At 41.3% G+C, this 9,372-nt stretch overlaps 1 pseudogene; it reads left to right on the top strand.

Annotated features, from left to right (window-relative positions):
* The first annotated feature begins 625 nt into the window (after positions 1–625).
* On the top strand, positions 626–9,372 carry LOC140529038 (intelectin-2-like; annotated as a pseudogene).

Here is a 9,372-nt window from a genome sequence, read left to right as displayed (position 1 = left end):
ACTCTTTTCATTGGCAAGTTTCCAAGGGGTGAGGCAGCAGCACAGTTTGGGGCAGAGCTCCATAAAAAGGCTCAGTTTTTCCACAGCCAACAAAGGCTAAATCTCACTCAGAAGAGGGAAAAGCAGAAAACACTTTTCTCTCTGAAGCTGTGAGGAGGTAACTAGCTAAGAAGGGAGGAGGTATTTGGGCTCAGGTACTGGAAGGACACAGATGGTGAAGGCCTAGGTTTCAGGTCTGGCTCAGCTCCAGGGTAAAAGAGAGTCTGAAGCAGAGGGTCCAGGCAGGGAGATGCTCTACACACTTTCAATAACTTCCAGTTGGTAAATCTTCAGTCTGTGCATTTATTCCCTGGAAATCTGCAAACACCAAAAATCAGAGATTGACGTATTGTTTTGTTGATTGTGTAGACATATGAAAGTGTTAGAAAAAAAGTGAATAAGGCAGACTAAACTTAAAAGTATGTCTGTCATATGTAATATAAACATTATATTATGTATTCTAGACATAATTTTCAGTATGTGTATTCATACACACCCATAGAGACACATACATATATTTCCTGAGAACTGGTTGTTGAACATTTATCAGCACACCTGTTATATGGACCATTATGGGAGACCAAAGGCCTTGCATGCTCAGGACTTGCTAGTCTGGAGTCAGAGCCTAAGAAGTAGTTTGGGACATGGGAGATAATGGTCTATGGCCTCTCTTTGTAGTGACAAGTATTTGTATTTAGAAAGAAAATGATCTGGCTTTGTACATGCCTGTTCCTGATGTTGGTGACCAAAGAGGGCAGTGCTATTAAGTGAAAATTTCTGCCTGTTAATTCTCCGCTTCCCTCTGTGGTGGGTTTATTGAAATCATTAGAGAGGCAAAGATCTGGAACTGTCCTGAAGGTGATGGCAGGGGTTTCTTATCACCACAGTCCTCTTTGCCTGCATTAGATTTGAGACAGACAATTTTTGAGTCCTGGGATAAGATGGGGTGGGAGGAAGTTGAGGTACCAGTCCAAAAGTATGCATAATCTTGTATGGGACCTATGTTGTAGGAGAGGAATTTGGCTTTTCTCACTACCTGACATTTCTTAAGGCTTCATGGGGCTGGATGCCATACTGAATGAGTTAGAAATGAGGGTGATCCCTGACCTCTTCAAGAAGTACAGATGAAACCAGTTCCTTCTGTTGTGGAGGGAACTTACACAATTTGTTACAGGAAACCAAAAGCATTCTCTGCATGTTTTTGAGACTCAGGTCTCCCTCTGACCTTAGAAGAGACCTGTGCTTCTTCCCCTGGATTCATCCCTCGAAGCTGCAAGGAAATCAAAGAAAGATGTCCAGAGTCAGATGGTGAGTGAAGACAGGTCAGGATGGTCCCTGGGTGAATGGCTCCTCAATAGTGCAACCTGAGCTATATTTTAGCCCGTCGCAGTAAAACTGTGACAACCATTTGTTTCCCTGAGAGGCAAACACTAGAGAAGCTTCAGCAGACTGAAGCCAGTGATGCCAGAAACTGCTTGATCCTCATGTTTTGTTTTGTTTTTTTTTCATTTTATTTCTTTCTAGAATTGCCTATCCATTTGTGCTCTCTTTCTTACTTACTCTCATTGTTGTTGTTGACTTGTTTGTGTCATGTCTAGCACTTTGTGTTCTTATTTGGGGTTTTCTTGGCAAAGATATTGGAGTGATTTGCAATTTTCTTCTCCAGCTTATTTTATAGATGAGGAAACTGAGGGTTAAGTGATGTGGCCAGGTTCACAGAGCTAGTAAGCATCTCAGACCACTGCCCTTTGGTTGCTCTAGATCCATGAAACTGAAGAGCCAAGGGTACAGCACCAGTGAAATATTCACAGCACCTAAGGCACTCATGAGTGTGCTGGCAGAATTCTGAATAGAGAAATACAACACACTCTGCATGTAGAGAAGAGACTCAAAACATTTATTCAAACACCAGAAAGCCAAATCCATCATAGTAACCAAGAAATCGATACACAATAACAATGCAGAGGGTAACCCATCCCCAAACCTTCCCTCTGCTGGACTTCCCACAAACCAGCTCCCTTAAACAAAATTCTCTTCTCTCACTCACAAAGAGCAGCCTGTTTGCCTGTGTCCTTCCCAACTCTGATGGCTCTCTGACTAACTTCCTCTCAGCTCTGCTCCATCTTTTCCTGTTTCAGCCTTTCAGCAGACTCTTCCCACCACTGTCTCACGTGACTCAGGCTTGCCTGTGACCCGAGCAGGTCACATTGGCCTAGTAATGTATGGGAAAAGTCTCCCCATTTAAATGACCATTACAGAGGGGCACCAGTTCTTCTCTGCCTTGTTCTCCACACAGCAATGTCCTTCCAGGAGAGAGCCTTTCAGGTTAGGGTCCTCTGAGTAAAGTTAAGAGAGTAGAAGCTTCAAAGGTCTGTGATCCCAAATGGAAGAAAAACTATGGAGTCAGTCAGTATGCCTCATGGGCCTCTGCATCTCAAGGAAAGTGTTAAAAGCTCTGTGGTGCAGAACTTCACATTTACAAGGCCTGAAGTGTTGGTTCAGGCCTGCAAATCACTAGTATTATTCAGTCCATTCTTTTCTGACTTTTATATGGGTGGGCAAGAGAGAACATGTGTGACACAGTGGAAAGAATTCTGGACTTGGAACCAATATGTAGGTTCAGAGTTTTGTCCTGACACTAATCAGCTGTGTGACTATAATAAGCAGGAATTTCTCTGAACCTTAGGTTCAAAATCTGTAGAAGGAGAATCACAATATATGCATTCTCCATCTCACTGAGTAGTGTTTAGGAAAGTTATTTGCAAAGCCTTATATCCTGTACAAATGGGAGCTATCATGAGGCTGAACATAGTGTTAAATAAGAGATTTCTAGTTGGAACTCTTGTTTCTATGCCCTCCTTCAGCCTCAGCTCAGAAACATTCTCCCAGCTTCAGGAAAAAATGAGTTTCTCTAGTAAAGAATATCCCAAGGCTAAGTCTGGGTGAATCCTAGAAAGTGATTCCTCTCGTTTTTAGGTCTTTTCATGTCTCTAAGATTACTCATGTGTTATCAGTGAGTGAGCCTCTGTGGTTTTTCCTCTGCAGATGGCCTATACTTCCTTTATACTGGGAATGGGAACATCTACTAGACCTTTTGTGACATGAGGTCTGGAGGAGGTGGCTGGACCCTGGTGGCCAGTGTGCATGAGAATCACTTGTCAGGGAAGTGCACCCAGGGGGATCGTTGGTCCAGCCAGCAGGGGAACAGAGAAGACTACCCTGAAGATGATGGGAATTGGGCCAATTATGCCACCTTTGGATCTGCAGAAGGTACTACCAGTGATGACTACAAGGTATGCCCCCAGTACCTGCTAGACTGTCTCTGACTATCAAATATTTCTGATTTGAATGAGTTCTTATCCCCTGGAGTTTGTGGTCCTTTGATTTTTCATGGAAGGAGTTTCACTTGATAGGACTAAACTACTTATGTATGTGAAGAGAGATTTGATGTGTTTGGTTTGATTCCAGCAGCTAGAAGCAGGAACAGCAGGTGTTACCTGAAAAGTGGTCACTTTAAACTTAATGTCAGAAAACTAAGAGCTTTCTAACAATTGGAATTATTCAAAAGTGGAGTGGGCTGCCTTGATCATTGGTGAGTTCCTCTTCATTGAAGGTCACCAAGCTAGACACTACCTTGCATATATGTTAAATACTGATTTTTCTGTGTACCCATTAGACAAGTTGACTGTTGAGGTCTCTCCTATCTTCCAAATTCTGTGTTTTGTAAGCTTTGCCACACATGTGATCAGTGTGACTCCAACGCTCACAGGCTAATAATAAATAAGGGCCTTTAGTTTCAGTTCTGGTCTTAATGTGTCTTCCCAGAAGGCTCTTGAGAAGATGAAATTGATTACCATTTTTATTGATGCTATTTACTGTTAGTTTATTTTATCCTCTTAGTCTCTGAAGTCCTGGTTCTTTGCTTCTGAACTTATTGCAGAAGTTCAGCTGTTCTGTGATGAATCAAGTTTAGACATCCAGTTCTGCTAATGACTATTTTGTTCTTCCCTCAAGGAATTCTGCTGTCCTTGGGAAATGTGAGTGGACCCAGAAAGTCTTGTATAGAATCTTTACAACACCAAGCTATCCTTCAAGAATTTCTTGTTTGCTTTCCAAAAACTCTGGTTCACTACCATTGCAACTTGCAGGTTGACTTAACCAAATACTTCTTAGTCACAGGAGGAAAGGAGGGCATTGTTGCTAGCCCCTACTCCCAACTTCTAACCAAACGTATTGTCCCCCAATGGCTCAGCTATGTAATCAGTCATGTTACCCTCAACCCCATCACGTCGCCCAATCTTTTCTCTTCTTTACTGTAACCCTATAAAAATGAGTTAAGTTCTCATCTTTGGTCAACTGAGGAAAATCCATTTACCCATTCTATTGGCAGGTAGCCTCCCTATTTATTTTATGGACAGCTCAAACAGGGGAAGTGTTCACATGGTAGTCAGAAGTAATACAAGGACACTCTCAAGGTTTCTCTTAAGAACTTTGAAATTGAATGTGTGACATGGGATACTCTGTCACAGGACCACCTTGTATAGTGTACCCTCATCATACAAGGTGTTACCCTCAATGAGCAAAACAGAATTGAAATAGCTCACAAGAAAATGTGAGATACGCAAATTTTGAGAATCCAACCCAGATATTCAAATGGATATTTGTGTCCGAGTTATTGTAGAGCATTCTGAGCTCTTATTAGTCTGATCAACCACAGTCAGACATGTTGTAATTTGACTCTAGCATAGTGAGGTTATTTTGGTCTACATTGAGAATGAAGGACAGCTACCAGCATCCCTATTTGTAATAAAATGTTATCTTGCTCAAAACGAATATGCCTCAGTCTACCTTTGTGGAAACTGACTCATGACAACACTGGACTAAGTCAACTGTTGTCTTCTAGAACCCAGGTTACTATGATATCCAGGCCAATGACCTGGCCATCTGGCATGTGCCCAACAAGTCTCCCCTGCAGCAATGGCGCAGGAGATCCCTGCTTAGATATCGTACATCCACTGGGTTCTTCAAGTATCTGGGAGGGAACCTGTTTGGACTATATCAGGTAAATTGGGTTTCCTGTGCTAGATGGGTAAGGGGCGTCCCTGGGATGTGGGCTCAACAAGATCCTCAGACATCCGTCCTCATGCTGTTATTTTATGTCTCCTGAAGAAATATCCAGTGAAGTATGGGACTGGTAAGTGTTGGACTGACAATGGCCCATCTGTGCCCGTCATCTATGACTTTGGGGATGCAGAAAAAACTGCCAAGTATTACTCTCCAGTGTGCCAGAGTGAGTATTTTTCATCTGAGCTCCCCAAAATAATATTACCTCCTATCCTCATCCTTGTGAGCTTTTTACAGTAATGGTGGCATGCCCGTAAAAGGAACACCATAGTTTTCCTTTGTTCCTCAGACAAGTTAGTGGATGTCACTGAGGCCCAGTTGGAACCTCTTGTGATAACTTTGACTATTCTTAGTCCCATCTGTTTTTGTCTGTGGTTGTAATGCATGAGTCCCTGCTCCCAGATTAGCTTGTTCTAAATCACTGTAGTGTTTAGCCATAGTCTGGGTTTTAAGGTGCACCATTAAGGAAATTCCAGGCCTGCTCCTTTGAAACTGATCTCTGAATTTTTGTCTTTCACAATGATCATCCAAATTCTCTTGTTTCTTACCAGAGGAATTGGTTGGAGGCTTTGTCCAGTTCCGGGTATATAATAATGAAAGAGCAGTCAATGCTCTGTGTGCTGGGGTGCGAGTCACTGGATGCAACACTGAATATGTGAGTCCTGGGACCCATTAGAAGGTTTGGAGAGCAGCAATTGAGGAATCCCTGAACTTAGTGGGGTCAAATTAGATCCATATAGCAACTCTCCCTCTTTTCAGTCCATTGAAGAGAGAGTCCCAGTGAAACAGATAGAAACATACAAACACAGAAATACAGAGAAAAAGGTTTGAGCCGATGCAATTAATGATACTAACAACAGTACAAGCTCACATTTATATGATGTTTTAAGATTTACAAAGTGCTTTATACATATTATCTCATTTAACCTTCAGGACGACCCTGATAGTAGGTGGCATTCCCTCTTTACTGATGAGGAAACTGAGACTGAGAGAGTTGCTGTGACTTGTGCAGAATTATAGAGCTAGGAACTGTGTGTGTCTGTGTGTGGGGCAGGTAGGAGAGAGGAGAGTAAGCACAAACTTTAGAAAGATACCAGTGAGAGGTAAGTAGGGAAGTAAATCCATGTTCCTGGGAGAACTCATAGCTCTGGACACAGGTTTTGATGCCTTTGATCTCCTCAGGGGAGAGGTTGCTCTCTGTGTTACCTGCTGGGTGGGAGCCCTCCTCCTTGGGGCCTCTCCACTGTCCTGTTTCATGAAATCCCTTCTATAACACTCCTGGACTATGGAAAGACTGTGAAGCACTCTTAGTGAACCAGCAGCATTCCATTCTTTTTGTGACATGCAATTCCCTTCAACCCAATACACGTCTGTATTCAACATAGCAGTACAGATCTATGCAGTCATGCTTTCTGGACTAATTATCCCCTCTCCAACTAGAGAAGTCAGAGAGGATAATTTAGATGAGACAGTCTTTAAATAAAAAGTTTCCACTCTCTCAAGCTGCAAATTTTGCTAAAGAACAAGGCAGACAAGAAAAGGTAGTTTATTACCAATCAATATGGATTGACTTTTCTCCAATCAGCTCTCAGCAAAAGTTTCTCTCCAATCAGTTCCCAGAATTAAGGAACGTGTTCCCCACTCTACCCCATCCCCACCCCATCCCATCCTTATATCTGCAGTGTAGGCTCCAAGTTATTTTTTTAGCTCTCAGTTTAGGTGTATTTCTCTTTGTCTCAATCTCTTCCCCACTTATTGTGGTCTTTGGACTCCTTTCTTCTGACTTACTGTTCTCAAAGTTAGCATTTATTTAGGTTGTTTATTCCTTGTTTATCCCACTTCAAAGCATTGTGCTTCCCAGTGTGAAATGATTTGTATCTTCCTAATGACTGAACAAGTCAAAACCCACGTTTCTATCAAGCATGAAATGGATAATTATTATTCACTCATCAAAATAGTTTTTTGCTGTTGTTTCCAGAAATAAAAAGAAAAGTACTAGAATAAGCTATATTCAGATTAATTGTTGACAAACATTGCACTGCAGTCCTCTATATACCACTGTGTTCTTGCCCTTTAAGTTGTTTTCAAAGACATCCTCTCACTACGTTTATATAAGTAAGTTCCTGTCCTATCCCCTTTGGGTCCTGCTTTTCTAACAGAAATGCCCATTTTTGACCTTTTAGAGACAGTGTCCCTATAAGAAAGGACCAGTACCTTCCACTGCAGTGGATTGCATCATTTAGTAGGAAGCACTCATCACTCAAGGTATATCAACAGGTCTACCCATTATCAGGAGGATTATGAATATATTTTCAGCATTTAATGGGAACAAGAATTCTGGGACCTTTCAGCTCCCTTTCAGCTCCTATATTTTCTGCTTCCTTCTGCCTTCCCCGTAACAATTTCATTCTAAGAAAGTAAATCCTCTATCCTGGCAAATGTCTTCATCCATCCAACTCCATGACTTTTAGCTTTTCTTCACACAATTAATTTCCACTTCTCAATCAGAGTGGTAATAGGATGTCAAAATTTCAAAATGTGATTTTCAAACATGAAGTTGAGACAACCACCTGCTCCTGAGTTTGGAAGAAGGAAAGAGATGCCAGGTCCCCTTCCATATCTCAAAGGGTTCTAACACTGGGGCAAAAACCTTGGTCATACTGAATCACAGTTGAGAACTATGACTTCTAACTTGGCAATGTATCTTTCTGGGCATCTGCAAACTACCCATGGCACCAGGTTTTGGGACACACAAGAAGCAGAGTATACATACATACATATACAGCAGAGTATATAGACAGAGCATAAGTGTGAGCTTAATGTGGCCAAGCACAGGATGAGAACTATTGAAGAGACTGATGGTTTCAGTTATTTTCATTTTTATTTCAAATGCATCTGATTTGAAGTTTGCATACTTCTATGGCCAAGTTTTCTTTTAAACTTGGCAGATGATGGAAATAAAGCTTCACTGAAAATTTTTTCTACATACTTCATCTCAAAATTATTAACTCTTGATTTCCATTTTGTATCAGTTTTGTTCAAAGTCTTTTAAATTTGTTGTCCAAACTTTTGATTTCATCTTTGTGGGAATTCCTAGTATAAAAATAACGTTTCCTGACTCAGATAGCTGTCTGCAGTTTAAAATCTGAAAGTATTACCTGGGAATACTGAGAATATAAAGCATCTGAACAGTTTCACACATCAAGTATGTGCCAGAGACAGGACCTGAACCTCTCACCCCAATGCCAGCCTTTTGTCCAAACTGCTGGTATTGTTTCTCAGCAAGGTGCTATGCTATAGAAAGAGAATAGGTTGTTTTTGTTTAAAAAGTGCTTACAATCTTGGGGAAAATAGTAATAATGCAAGGGAGCACGTGGTAATTTTTTGTTTTGACATTAATCTAGTATTAGGTACTCATTTAAAAAAGTAATTTTCATTTCATTCCATTCCATTTCATTTCATTTGTATTATGAACTTAAACACCAAATAGGATCTCTAAGACAAGTCATTCTACAGAGAAGGAAAGCGAGTCCCAGAAAGAGGAAATTGGCTTAATTGAGGTCACACAGGGAATAAGGAATAGAGTGAGATTTTAACCATTTTTATAATTTCATGATCCAAGGGCTTTCTCCAGTGTCAGGGAGAGTCATTAAAATTATTAGCTAGATGGGTAACTCATACTAACTGAAAGAATCACCAAGGTCTGGGTTGTTGGGAGAGTCTTCCCATTAATGGTAGCATTTAAACTAGGTCTTGAGGGTGATCATTATATATAATCAAGGAGGACAGGCATGGGTAGTACAGGCATGGGGACAGCTAGCATGCTCAGGAGACTGAGGACCATTTTGTAAGTTCTATAACATATCTATGAGACAAAGGGATTCTATGTATTTCCTTCCCTTAAACAAAATTCTCTTAGTTAATATAGTAATCCCATGGTTCTTTCATTGCTGTCTTTCTCCTTTGCAGCATTGCATTGGTGGAGGAGGATTCTTCCCCGAAGGAAATCCCAGGCAGTGTGGGGATTTCTCTGCCTTTGACTGGGATGGCTATGGAACTCACATTGATTCTAGTAGCAGTCGGGAGATAACAGAGGCTGCTGTGCTCCTGTTCTACAAATGACCATTGTCCCATTCTAGGACCTGATATTGGCAGATTCAGAAATGGGTAGCCTCCCTTAAGAACTGACATGACATGATTTCTCTGGGC

The sequence above is a fragment of the Notamacropus eugenii genome, chromosome 2, assembly GCF_028372415.1.
Source record: "Notamacropus eugenii isolate mMacEug1 chromosome 2, mMacEug1.pri_v2, whole genome shotgun sequence".
Taxonomy (NCBI): domain Eukaryota; kingdom Metazoa; phylum Chordata; class Mammalia; order Diprotodontia; family Macropodidae; genus Notamacropus; species Notamacropus eugenii.
Note: the sequence above shows the minus strand (reverse complement) of the source record. Positions and strands in the feature narration are given on the sequence as shown.